The 14,344-nt window shown below is 38.9% G+C and overlaps 1 protein-coding gene across 1 annotated transcript in view; it reads right to left on the reverse strand.

Moving 5' to 3' along the window:
- Positions 1–14,344, reverse strand: part of ANO4 (anoctamin 4) — a 227,783-nt gene that overhangs the window by 77,045 nt on the left and 136,394 nt on the right. The window lies entirely within an intron of this gene.

Consider the following 14,344-nt stretch of genomic DNA (forward strand, 5'->3'; position numbering starts at 1 on the left):
TGCCAGTGATTTCTTGTCTCCCAAATTCTTCTCAGGATAAATATCTGTGTAGACTGTATCTTCCTATTTTACTGAAGGAAGCTATTTTGTTGGAGGAAGCTGTCCTGTTGCTTCTCTTTTCTCCAAACCATCTCTTTATTGTCACATTGAAGGCAAAAGTGTGTAAATTCTGTTAAGAACCTTTCCCAACCTGTTGGCCTCAGGTAAAGCTGGAAGTGATCTTCATTTAGCCAAAGTAACTTTCTACTCAATTCAATATAAAAATATCAACACAAATGAATTGTTGAGCATTATACAATGATAGAGAGATCAAAAAATAATCAAGACACATTCCTGCTGCCTTGGAAGTCACAAGCCCAATGAGGGAACACATACACTCAGTTACTCACTCAGAGGATGACTGCAACTAAGGATATCACAGAGATACCCTAGGAGAGGTAATTGTTGACCATCTCTCTTGGGCCTTGCTGTGTAGTCAGACTTCAAAAGGGAAAAATATGTAATATATTTGGACTCAGTTTCATGGGGTAAGGTAAACATCCAAATGTCCATTCCAACGAGAGATAACTACTTCCTTCTTTTCTACTCCCCCTTGCTCTCACACTACCTGCTTATTAGTGGTATTCGGACACAGAAGACATATTTAAAAATAAGTAACTGGAAAGACAGTATAGGGTAATGGTTAAGAGCTCTCTGGCTTGTGACCTAGACATTCCTAGATTTGAAATCCAGTTCAGATACAAGCTGTGCTACCACTGGCAAACGAATTAACTTTTCTAATTCTCAATTTCCTGCTAAGCAAACGAGGGATGGCAATATAATCCCTATCTGCAATGGCAAAATTCAAAATGCTCTAAAAATTGTAAGTTTCTTCCCCTAAGTTTGGCACAAATTCATCTTGTGGCAAGCTGTGACTTGGACTGAGGTGAGGCTACTCAAAGTCTTCATGTATCCCTCTTAATGAGAGTATACATATGTTGAAAGCAGCCATATTAATGTATTTGAATATGGGGTCCTTCCCAGACCTCATGGGGTATTATAGAATATATGATATATGTACCACAGTGCCTCTCTAAAATCTGAAAAATTCAGAGTATAGTTGTTAAGAAAGTCACGCCTAAACTAATCAAGTGCTTAATTCTAGAAGTGGGAAATGGAAATAAACATATGTCTTTGGAGGTTAATAAAAGTGCCAAACTACTTACAACAGCCAAGGCATGGAAGCAATCTAAATGTCCATTGACAGAGAAGTAGATAAAGAAGATGTGTGGTACATATATACAATGGAATATTAGCCATAAAAAAGAATGAAATAATGCCATCTGCAGCAACATGAATGGACCTAGAGATTGTCATACTGAGTGAAGTAAGTCAGACAGAGAAAAGACAAATCTCATATGATATCACTTATATGTGGAATCTAAAAAAAATGTACAAATGAACTGATTTACAAAATTGAAACAGAGTCACAGCTGTAGAAAACAAACTTATGGTTACCAGGGGGAAAGGGGGGAGGGATAAATTGGGAGATTGGGATTGACATATACACACTACTATATATAAAACAGATAACTAATAAGGACCTACTGTATAGCACAGGGAACTTTACTCAATACTATGTAATGACCTATATGGGAAAAGAATCTAAAAAAGAATAGATATATGTGTACATATAACTGATTCACTTTGCTGTACACCTGAAACTAACACAACATTGTAAATCAACTATACTCTAATTAAAAATGAAAAAAGAAAAGTGCCAAAAGCTGAGCAGCTATTTTCCACTGGAATCCTTGCCAGGAGTCTTATTGTGTCAGGGGTTCCTAAGACCACCTCCAGTCTTGATGATTCACTAGGAGGACTCATAGGACTCAGCATATAGTGGTACATACGGCTAAGATTTACTACAGTGAAAGGATATAAAGCAAAATCAGCAGAGGGAAAAGGCACATGGGCTGAAGTCTGGTGGAAACCAGGTGCAAGCTTCCAAGAGTCCTCTCCCAGTGGAGTCACACAGCATGTACTTAATTCCCCAGTAATGAGTTGTGACAACACATGAAATGTTGTCTTAACAGGGAAGTTCATTAGAAACTCAGTGCCCAGGGTTTTTATCAGGGGCTGGTCATACAGGCATCCTTTGCCTAGCACGTTCCAAAATTCCCAAGCCTCACAAAAAATCAGGTAGGTATTCAGCACAAACCATAATGTTTGAGCAAACCGTTTAAAATGTGAAACAAGTTACTCTTAGCAGTTAGGGTGGTAGAAACTCTCCTGAAATTTAAGTTCCCAGACGCCAGCCACAGGCCAGCCCTGTAAAGTAGGACTCTCTAAGGCAGGCCTGCTGTGTTAACTTCTTTCTGCACATTTGCCCTCTGCCTCACCAAATTATCTTGTCCTTGCATGGGGTCCCTGAAACATCTCCTTGACTAGGTCCTCTGACCCTTCAAACAAATGCCACTTTATTGATTTTCTCTCTTTGGTCTCCAGAGTCCCTCCTAACCTTGAAGAGACAAGGCAGCCAAGCCTTGAATGTGTGGCTTTTCTCCGTAAGAAGAAAAGCTTTGGACCCCTTGGCCTCAGAAAGGCTTGCTCGGGGGTCATTCTGGGATGGCCTAAGGCCACAGGATATACATCTAGTCTGTCTTAAAGGCTGTTGCTGCTCCCAACAAGCCCCACCGACCCATCTGTGGTTCTCGTCTGTAGGAACTGATTTCCAAGATAAGCCAGTGGTTGTAAGAATTATTCCATAAGCTTCCTTCTCCCCAGCATGTGCTGAACCCTGCATCAAGGAGAAAGAAACTTGAAGCAGTAATTCCCTTCTTTGGCCAATAATCCTCTCCTCTCTTCCATTCTAGAACTTGGGAAGATGAGAAGAAGAAATGAATTGTTTGTGCAGCTGCCATTTTCTTGTGTCTGTGTGTGAAAATCCCCATTCATCTGAGGAGGAATCTGCTTCTATCTCTATGTATGAACTAGGATGTAATCAAACTAATATAGGTGATCTCTTCTCAAGGCAAAGCTCCAATCCCCCACCCTTGTAACTCCATGATTTAAGTCCTTTGTCTAAATACACCGCTCTGGGAGCCCATGTGCTTTGGGTGTGGTAAGTTATATGCTGCCTTATGTCATGAGCTCACACTTTCCTCTTTGTCTCCTTTGAAGCTGGCTTATGCTATATGTATATCTATCCATCTCTATATATATATCTTTATATTATATCTTTCTTTTATACTGCCCAGTACTATGATTAAGTTTGATTAAAAGTATATTTCTTTTGGAACTTCCCTGGTGGTCCAGTGGTTAAGACTTCGCCTTTCCGATGCAGGGGGTGTGGGTTCAATCCCTGGTCGGGGAGCTGAGATCCCACATGCCTCGGGGCCAAAAAACCAAAACATAAAACAGAAGCAACGTTTTGACAAATTCAATAAAGACTTTAAAATTGGTCCACATCAAAAAAATCTTTAAAAAAAATTTAAAAAAGTATATTTCTTTTATATATTGATTCTCAAAAGACTGAACATTCTGAAGTGTTTTGTCAACATTTTCTAATATATGCAATTATTTCCACAAGAATTTGGCCCCCAAATTTCCTTGTTCTCAGCTACTTACTGCTAGCATTTTGAACTTCTTAGATTCCAATCTATCTTTCCATGCTGCTAATGATTTTTCTAAACCCCAATCTAACCAAGTCTCCGAGTGGGGGCTGGTCAATAAAGTCACATCACCCATAAAATAAAGCGCTGTTACCAGCCCAGGATCCTAAGGACCCTGCTTGTGCCCAACTCCCCACCCTGTACTTCTACCTGATCTACCCACAAACAAGTTCACCTGAGATATTAATGCCAATCCCAAACAACAATCCTCTCACAACAGGAGTTGACACATTAGGAAATTCTGAGACTTCTGTCAGTGCAGACAGGGTCGGGATTAGTGTTCAGGTAGGTTAGTGCTCAAATAGCAGGACACTCTTGGCTCCAAATCACACACAATTGAGAAGTTTGTCACATGCAGCCCATAAGGGACACAAAAGGAAGACATGACATAGAGTGTTCTGCAGGCCACACTCTATTATCATTTTCTTAAGTAGAATAATTATGGTTAATTTCAAATCAATTTGTGGCTGACCCCTATGCATGTACTGAAACCATTTATCATCTTTCTAAGCATAGTGCGATTATATCTTCCAGGTTTACTGCAGTTATATGTGGCCATGAGCCAAATTTTGGCTAATGAAAAGTAAGTAGAAGTGATGTGCATCACTTTTGGGCTGAGGAATTAAGAAGTAGGTGTATCCTCCCTATGCTTCTTTTCTCCTTTTGCTAGATGAATGGAGAGAACTCTGAGGATCTAGAAGAGGATGGAGCCATGAGATGGAAGGAATTTGAGTACTTGGATGACCACGTAGAAGGCTATCTGACAACCAGGAACACCTGATTGGGTTTTAAGTTTGTGGGTTCTACTGAGCATCAAGGTTTTGCAGTTTGTATGTTACAGCAGCTAACTTTACTCATCCTAACTGATACAGGGTTTTTTCTGGAAAGCATAGCCAGATTAACATTCTGCAAATAGTTAGAAAAAAACCCATTGAATAACTATCTTTCATCATCTTCCTAAGGCATTTATAGAGACCTATGCAGGGAAATCTCCTCTTTCAGCTGCATATCTCAGGTTCCAGGGCAGCGTCGAAATACTGTACCATTTATTTAGTTACTGTATAGTAAGTATTTATTATATCTTAGGTACTAATCTTTATTCTCTAAAAAGCTTGTAAAGTTTGGTATTATTTTCATTATTCTATGGATGAAAAATCTGAGGTACAGAGAACTCACAAGGCTAGTAAAAAACAGAACTGAGATTTGAACCTGATTTGCCTCTTTTTTGGCTTCAAACAGCAGCAATTTATTTTTTCACAGTTCTGGAGCTTCCAAGTCCAAAATCAAGGTATTAGCAGAGTTGGTTCCTACTGGAAGCTTTTTTTTTTTTTTTTTTTTTTTTTGCGGTACGCGGCCCTCTCACTCTTGTGGCCTCTCCCGTTATGGAGCACAGGCTCAGCGGCCATGGCTCACGGGCCTAGCCGCTCCGCGGCATGTGGGATCCTCCTGGACTGGGGCACGAACCCGTGTCCCCTGCATTGGCAGGCGGACTCTCAACAACTGTGCCACCAGGGAAGCCCCTACTGGAAGCTTTGAGGGAGAGTCTGTTCCATGCTTCTCCCCTAGCTTCTTGTGGTTTCCCACAATCCTTGGTATCCCTGGATTTGCAGAGGTACTGCTCCTCTCCCTCTGTCTTCACATGGCATTCTCCCCTGTGAGTATCTGTGTCTCTGTTTTCTCCTCTTATAAGGACACCAGTCATACTGGTGATCCATTATGGCCTCCTCTTAACTTGGTTACATCTTCAAAGACCCTATTTCCAAATAAGGTCACTTTCACCGGTATCAGGAGTCAGAACCTCAACATATCCTTTTTGGGGGGACAAAATGCAACCCACCACAGGGATGTTTGGGCTGTCACAAGGACTCGGGGCACAACTGGCATTTAGAGTAGGAGCAGAGGTGGTGACTACATGACTCCTAGCTACGAGGCCACACGCTAATCTGGGAGCTTTAACTTCTATTGAAATGGGAAAAGCCAAAAAGAGAGACAAAGGAAGACAAAGAGAGCCTACTCTCCCAACCACAGGAGCTGAAACTAGTTATAAATCAGAAGTGCTGTGCCCCAGGGTTATAGGTTCACTGTGGGAGCCTGACATTAGCTCTGGATCCTTCTCTCTGATCTATACTCTTCTTCTGGGAGGCCTGGAAAAGTCCACACTTATTCCCAAAGCTACTAGGGATACAATGCTGCCAATTTTTGCCCTCTGGTAACATAATAGGTATTGAGAGGCCTAATTTGATTCTTCACTTTAAAATGTCTGCACTGGTAGTCCAGAGGAAAATTATGTTTAATCCCAGAAGATAATTTTAAAGGCATTTTTCTTATTTTTGAAAAAACAAGGAGCTTAAAGATCCTACAGTCTAACTTCTTTCCTTGAGAAAAGATTATGTTCCATTTGTTTGGAGAAAAACAAGAATTGAGCTCTGGCCAGGAATAAAATGAGCAGTACCTATGAGTGAGTACCTATGATTTTAATTTCAGAATGATGACCTGCTGTCTGATGACTCAAAGCATTTTCAGAAACCTGGTCAAGATGATTCTCTTACTTCCTAGGAAAGCAGAATGACTTACTTCATACACACCTTCAATCTTTTTTTTTCCCAATGCTAATTTTAATTTTTAAAAGTAAAATTAATAATATTAACAGATTTCATCTTTTCAGTCCTTTATAACTTTCTGAGAATGTTCATTTGGAGGAAGAACAGAGGAATTTATTTTAAAGTCTATTTTGTCTGATATGAATATTGCTACTCCAGTTTCTTTTGATTTCCATTTGCGTGGAACACCTTTCTCCATCCTCTCACTTTCAGTCTGTATGTGTTCCTATATCTGAAGTGAGTCCCTCATAGACAGCATATCTATGGGTCTTGTTTTTTGTATCCATTCAGCCAGTCTAAATCTTTTGGTGGGAGCATTTAATCCATTTACATTTAAGGTAATTATTGATATGTATGTTGCTATTGCTATTTTCTTAATTTTTTTTATAGGTCTTTTTTCTTCCCTTCCTCTTTTGTTCTCTGCTCTTGTGTTTCTTGCCTAGAGAAGTTCCTTTAGTGTTTGTTGTAAACTGGTGTGGTAGTGCTGAATCTCTTAGCTTTTGCTTGTCTGGAAAGCATTTGGCTTTTCCACTGAATCTGAATGAGAGCCATGCTGGGTAGAGCAGAGGAGTTTAAATGATGTGCTTTTCAAGGACCTAGAGATAAAGGAGTGCATCGCATCCTGAGCGCTTAACGTGTAAAATCTTCACACAATGAGTGAGCTTAGTTAGAAGTCACAAACTCAAATGCTAAATGGGCCAAATCGGTACAAAACCTGGAAGAAGCCATACAATAGGGAGTGGTGGGGTTTGGGACAAATTGGGAAGCGTATGCACCATGTAAAGTGGTAGGTTTTTCTCAGTTCTCATTGATTCTGCTGTGGCCAGTTCTTCAAATGTTTCAAAAGGAACTATGAAAATGTATTTTCACGTGGACTATCTCAATTTTAAAATGTTCAGAGTTTATTCGTATATTTCAAAAATTGGTGAAAACCAAACAGAATATTTTTATGGGTTGCTCACTTGCAACATTTGAGGTAGGCCATTGGAAGTAATAACGCAAATGAATATAAATGAATGACTAGAGAGTTTGTGAAACACTCTAACGTGCCAAGATGAGGGTAATCTCAGGATCCAGGAAGGACAGGAATGTGACTCCATTTTAAGAAGCTGAAACTATTACTGGCATTGGGTCCTCTTCTGGAGAAAGTCAGTGTGTCCAGATAGGGGAAAAACAAGGGTAGCTGAGGAAAAACAAAGGTCTAAGAACACAAATTTGGTAGTTTCATCTAATGTAGATATTAGAAAGGTATCCTGACATGGGATAAGAATGATTAATCAAGAAGAAAAAAAATAGTTCTTGCTCCCCTCTTTTATTCATTTAACAATTATTAATTGCATTCTTTTGATGTTCTAGGGATTTTGCTAGCTGTACTGATTCCCATGCTCAAACAACATATGGTGATTAATTTGGTTTCCCAAGTTTCCTGACAGAGGAATAATGTGATGGTCATTATAAAATAATATTCACTACCATATACCTGTATTTTCACATACTAGCTTATGAACTGGTGTTTGCAGAGTTTAGAAGAGTCTGTATCCTCAGGTCAGATTAGCTCTGGGTATTCCAACAGTGCTTCTGAACTGGTAATGCCTAGGAGACACCATGGATCATGGCAGTTTCTCCAGGGAACCACAATTCTCTGAGGCCTTGTCTGAGTGTATGCTTCCCTTCTATAAAAAGCCATTAAACTGCAGCAGGCTGAGGACTTTCGCTTCCACTCATGAGGATTAACTATTACAATATAAGAAATAGCTGTTATCAGCACTGGACAAGAGACAGTGCAAACCTGTGACACCGAGAGAAAAGAAATAAATGAGGTGGGCCCTAGGAGCATACCAACTCATTGCTTCTAGGCAGTTCCCAGGCTACAGTTCAGGCAGGGAGAACAAAAACAGAGCCTAGTGGTCTTACTGAGCTGGGGAGACAGAGATTGAGTAGGGAGGGTGAGTTGGCAATAATCTATGGGGCAGAATACCAGAGGGGAAGGAGCTATACTAAAAGAAAGCTGCAATATCAGCAACAAGGTCCCCTCTACTCTTGACATGCATGGGGTGAAACTACATGAGGCTGCTTGGTAGCTAAACAATCCTCAGAGTTCACAGAGGGCCAGAAGTAGTTCACAATCCCACTAATCAGAATGCAGAGTATTATAATACGTAAGTATTATAAGAGGCCTAATACAGGTGATGCCTTAGTTGTGGACTATTGTAAGTCTCTGGACTTACAATAAACAAGCTAAACACAAGTTTCAAAAGGATCAAACAGGGCTGCAAGTTAGTTAACTGCATGCCTGAACAAAGTCCAGCAATAAAGAAACACAACAAAACCCCAAAACTCAACACTTTCCAGCACTGAATTAAAAATTACCAGGAAAATAAAACCTATAACTAAGAGAAAATTCAATCAATCTCAGACTGACAGCCTAGAAATGATAGAGCAAGGATGACAAAACAACTACAGTTGGCCCTTGAACAGTGTGGGGGTTAGGGGTGCCGGCCCCCATGCAGTTGAAAAATTCACATACAATTTTATAGTAGGCCTTCCGTATCAGCAGTTCCACATTTGTGGATTCAACCAATTGCTGATCATGTAGTACTGCAGTACATATTTATTTTTATTTTTATTTTTATTTTTATTTTTGTGGTACGCAGGCCTCTCACTGTTGGGGCCTCTCCCGTTGCGGAGCATAGGCTCCGGACGCGCAGGCTCAGCGGCCATGGCTCACGGGCCCAGCCGTTCCGCGGCATGTGGGATCTTCCCGGACCGGGGCACGAACCCATGTCCCCTGCATCGGCAGGCGGACTCTCAACCACTGAGCCACCAGGGAAGCCCAGTACATATTTATTGAAAAAAAAATCTGCGTATAAGTGGACCTGTGCAGTTCAAATCTGTGCTGTTCAAGAATCAACTGTGTTATAAATATGCTTCGTATGTCAAGAAGGTAGATAAAAACCTGAACACAATGGGGAAAGTGATAAAATATACAAAAAGATCCAATTGATTAAAATCTGAGATGAAAAATGCAAAATAGGAAAAGAAAAATACACTGGATAGGATTAACAGAAGATTAGCTTTTTGAGAAGAAAAGATAGTGAACCTGAAGACAAATCAATAGAAACAATATAAAAAGGAGCATGGAGAACACAAAGACTAAAAAGACTGAAAAAAGGTGACCAAAGTATAAGTAACCTGTAGGACAATATTCAGCAGTCTAACATACATGTAATTGGAGTACTAGACAATATGATTCTGGAAAATTTTCTAAGAACATGCAAGACCTGTACATTGGAAATTACATAACATTGCTTAAAGAAATTATAGAACAATTAAATAAATGAAAAGCTAAATGACATTCATGGGTAGAAATATTTGATAGTAAGTCTTCAGTATTCCCAAATTGATTTATTGATTGAACTCAATCACAATAAAATATCAGCATTTTTGGGGGGTAAAAATTGACAAGTTAATTCTAAAATTTATATGGAAATGCAAAGGACCTAAAGTAGACCAAACAATTTTTTAAAAGAGGAAGATTTCAAAGCTTACTATTATGCTATAATAATCAAGACAGCGTTATTACATAAAAGTACAGACATAGATCAAACAGAAAAAAATTTCACATATAGACCTATACATAGCCAACTGATTTTCAACCAAAATATGCCAAGAAAATTCAAGGAAGAAAAGGATAATCTTTCAGCAAGTAGTACTGGAACAATTGGATATCCATATATGCAAAAAAATGGATCTGACCCTTACCTTACACTATATACAAAAATCAACTTGAAATAACGCATGGACCTAAATATATGATCTAAAACTACAAGCTCTCTAGAAGAAAATCTTAGGGACGTTGAGTTTGGCAAAGATTTCTTAAAAAAACAAAAATCACAGAATAAAAGAAGAAATTAAATTGGAATATATCAAAAGTAAAAAATCTTGCCTTTTATTTTTAGTTTATTTTTTATTTTTAACTTATTTATTTATTTATTTATTTATTTATTTATTTATTTATTTATTGGCCATGTCACAAGGCACGTGGGATCTTAGTTCCCCAACTAGGGATCAAACCTGTGCCCCCTGCAGTTGGAAGCATGGAGTCCTAACCACTGGACTGCCAGTGAATTCTAAGCACTTGCTTTTTATTTTTATTCTTATTTTTTATTTTATTTTTTTAACATCTTTATTGGAGTATAATTGCTTTACAATGGTGTGTTAGTTTCTGCTTTATAACAAAGTGAATCAGTTATACATATGTTCCCATATCTCTTCCCTCTTGCGTCTCCCTCCCTCCCACCCTCCCTATCCCACCCCTCTAGGTGGTCACAAAGCACCGAGCTGATCTCCCTGCAAGCACTTGCTTTTTAAAAGATACCATTAAGAACATAAAAATGAAAGCCACAAACTGGGAAAAATATTTGCAAACATATGTATGCTAAAGGACTTCTACTCAGATTATTTACATAACTCTTTTAACTTAAAAATAAGAAGACAAACGACCCAATAACAAGTGGGCATTTGAACAAACACTTCACTAAAGATGTGCAGATTGCAAACAAGCTCACGGAAAGATTTCAACATCACTAGTCATCAGGGAAATGCAAATTAAAACCACAGTGGGATAACACTATATACCCACTAGGATGACTAAAATTATAAAGACTAATAATTCCAGGTGTTTGTGAGGATGTGGAACACCTGGAGCTCTCATATAGTGCTATTGGGAATGCACAATGGCACAGCTACTTCAGAAAACAATTTTTTATAAAGTTAGACATTCCCTTATTCTATGATCCAGCAATGCCACTCCTAATTATTTTCCCAGGAGAAATAGATACAAAGACTTTTATGCAAATGTGCAAAAAATTTTATAATAGCCGCTAAGTCTCAGCTGTATTCATAATAGCTAAAAACTGGATTGAATCCAAATGTTTATCAACATTTGGGTAAAGAAATGGATAAAATGAATAAACAAATTTTGGTATATTTCAGGCAACGGAATACTATTCTGTACTAAAAAGAACAAACTACCAACATATGCAACAATATAAATGAATCTCAACAGCTTTAATCTTAGTGGAAGAAGCCAGAAAAAAAATGCTAAATACTGAAAGACTATTTGTATGCAATTCTAGAACAGAGTAAACTATAGTGATAGAAAGCAGGTTTGAGATTGCTAAGGGGCTGACTTCAGAGGCTCGAAGAAACTTTCTGGAGAATGAAAATGTTCTATGTCATCATTACAGTGACAGTTACATGGCTATATACATTTGACATAACGTCAAAATGTACACTTAAGATCACTGGATTTTATTTTATGTGAATTATACCTAACTAAAACTGATAAAAATGTCCTATAATCCTATCACCCAGAGGACACCACCATTAATATAATATAAAATACCTTTGTTTAGCTCACAGAAAACATTTTGACCAGGCCCAACTGTGAATGGCTGCAGGAAAGAAGAAATTAACACATCCCCTCCAGAGTCTGGCCAGAACTAGGAAATATCTGCAATGACTTATAGCCTTTTTTATTCTTCCTCCTCCCCTCCCCTCTCTTTGTTCTACAAATGAAACTAGCATCAAAATCCAGACAAGATAGTTCTTTGGGACACCAGTCCACCATCTTCTCAGTCTTCTGGCGTTTTGAATAAAGTCACTATTCTTTGCCCCAGTATCTCATCCCTCGATTTATTGGCCTGTCATGCAGTGAGCAGTAGGACTTTGGACTCGGTGATGCTTCTCTACCTGAAATCACACTTTATTTGTATACTTTGTATCCTACATTAAAAAAAGTTAAATATAGCTTTGTGTTACATTATTATATGCTTTGAAAGACGATTTTTAATGGCTACTTACAGTTTCCTTAACCATTCTATTGTTGGATATTTAGGTTATTTCCAATTTTTGTCTGTCACAAACAAAGCAAGGAAAATATATTTATGTATAATATATGTTTATATTTATATATGTTTATAATATATTTGTTTTTTTTTAATTTATTTATTTTTACTTATTTGTGACTGTGTTGGGTCTTTGTTGCTGTGCACGGGCTTTCTCTAGTTGCAGTGAGTGGGGCCTACTCTTTGTTGCAGTGCGTGGGCGTTTCATTGTGGTGGCTTCTCTTGTTGCAGAGCACGGGCTCTAGGCACACGGGCTTCAGTAGTTGTGGCACGCAGGCTCAGTAGTTGTGCCTCATAGGCTCTAGAGCGCAGGCTCAGTAGCTGTGGTGCACGGGCTTAGTTGCTCCGCGGCATGTGGGATCTTCCCTGACCAGGGCTCGAACCCATGTCCCCTGCATTGGCAGGTGGATTCTTAACCACTGAGCCACCAGGGAAGCCCAATATATTTGTTTTTATTCTGTAATTAAGATCTTCCCTGACACCCAATTCTGCATAATGTTTTAACTGAGCACTGGAACAGCCTTCTTAGTGGTTACCTGCTACCTATTGGTCCCCACTTTCACCCCTCCCCACACTGTTGCCACAGTTGCTTCCCAAACACAACTGATGATGTCACTCCCCAGTTTACAACTTCAGCTGGCTTTCTGCTGCCTACAGGGTGAAGACATGGTTCTCTGTTGTGGTACAGATGTGTGATAAGCAGAACTCAGGCTTCAACATATACTCTGTTATGGTTGAATTGTGTCCCCCCTGCAAAAAAATATGTTGGTGTCCTAAGCTCCAACCTCAGAATATCACCTTATTTGGAAATGAAATAACTGCAGATTAACTAGTTGAATTCATACTGGAGTAAGGTGGGCCCTTAATCTAATATGATTAGTGTCCTTATATAAGAAGACTGTCATGTGAAGACAACAGAGACACGGGGAGAATGCAGGTGAAGATGGGGGGCAGAGCTTGGAGCCATGTTCTCTCCAAGCCAAGGAATGCCAAGGTTCGCTGGCCAGCACAAGAATCTGAGACACATGGGACAGATTCCCGCACAGTCTCCCAAAGGAACCAACACTGTTGACACCTTGATTTCGGACATCTAGTTTCCAGAACTGTGAAAGAATAACTTTCTGGGGTTTTAAGCCACCCAGTTTGTGGTATATTGTTACAGCACCCCCTAGGAAACTAGGACACATTCTATGTCCCTAGCACATGTAATGTCTAAGCATTCCTTTTCAGAGTTTTGCTCACACTGTTCTCAGCTCAGAATGTTATTCATACCTCCCCCAACTCCATTTATTTGCCTGGCAAATTTAAGTCTTGGTTCCAATATCTATTCTTGAGTAAAAGCTTTTCTGCTTTTCCTTTTTGCCTCAGGGAGTTGGCTGCATGGACCCTCACTGTCTCTTTATAAATTGGACTTAACACCTAGTATTATAATTACCAACTTCTGAAAGCAGAGATCACACCTTACTCATTTTTTAGGTATACCCAGTGCCAAGGGACAGTGAATATGCACTGTCTGCTGAGTAATGAAATCTTATAACATCCTATAGGAGGTGCATGCCACAGTGGACATACTTCAGAATGACTCTGGAGTTTGGGGGACGAAATCTGGTTTAAAATCCAGACTCCACCACTTAGCAGCTGCTGGGTAATCTTAGGTAAGTTGCATAACCTCTCTGAGCCTGAATATCCTCATCTATAAGATGGAGATAGGAATTTCTTCCTGGTGGGTTATGAGAAATTGATGAGGTGTCATATGTGACTGCACCTACACACCTAGTAGGCATTTAGTAAATGTATACATTTTCATTTTCTGAATATACAATCACCGTTTTTCGTTGGATATATAGATAAGATTATAAAAATAAAATTAGTGTAAATATCTAAAAACAAAAGGCAAAGTATTATAAAATTTATTTTAAAAAAATGAGACATACTTCATTCTTAAATTACTGATGGGACCATATGCAGAATCTTTGAATTTGCATTTAAACAACTGCAATCTTGTGATTTTGATTGGAAAGCTCTGAGGACCTCGATTTGTTTGTTTACTGGGGATAATTTAATTTTTGGCAACACTTGAAAGAGGAAAAAAAAAGAAAAAAAGAAAACAGAAACAAAGAACAGCGAAATAATATGCTTCCTGGCAAGTCTCTGCCAGTATCAAACTCCTTAATGACTCATT

This window comes from Mesoplodon densirostris, chromosome 11 (genome assembly GCF_025265405.1).
Source record: "Mesoplodon densirostris isolate mMesDen1 chromosome 11, mMesDen1 primary haplotype, whole genome shotgun sequence".
Lineage (NCBI taxonomy): Eukaryota > Metazoa > Chordata > Mammalia > Artiodactyla > Ziphiidae > Mesoplodon > Mesoplodon densirostris.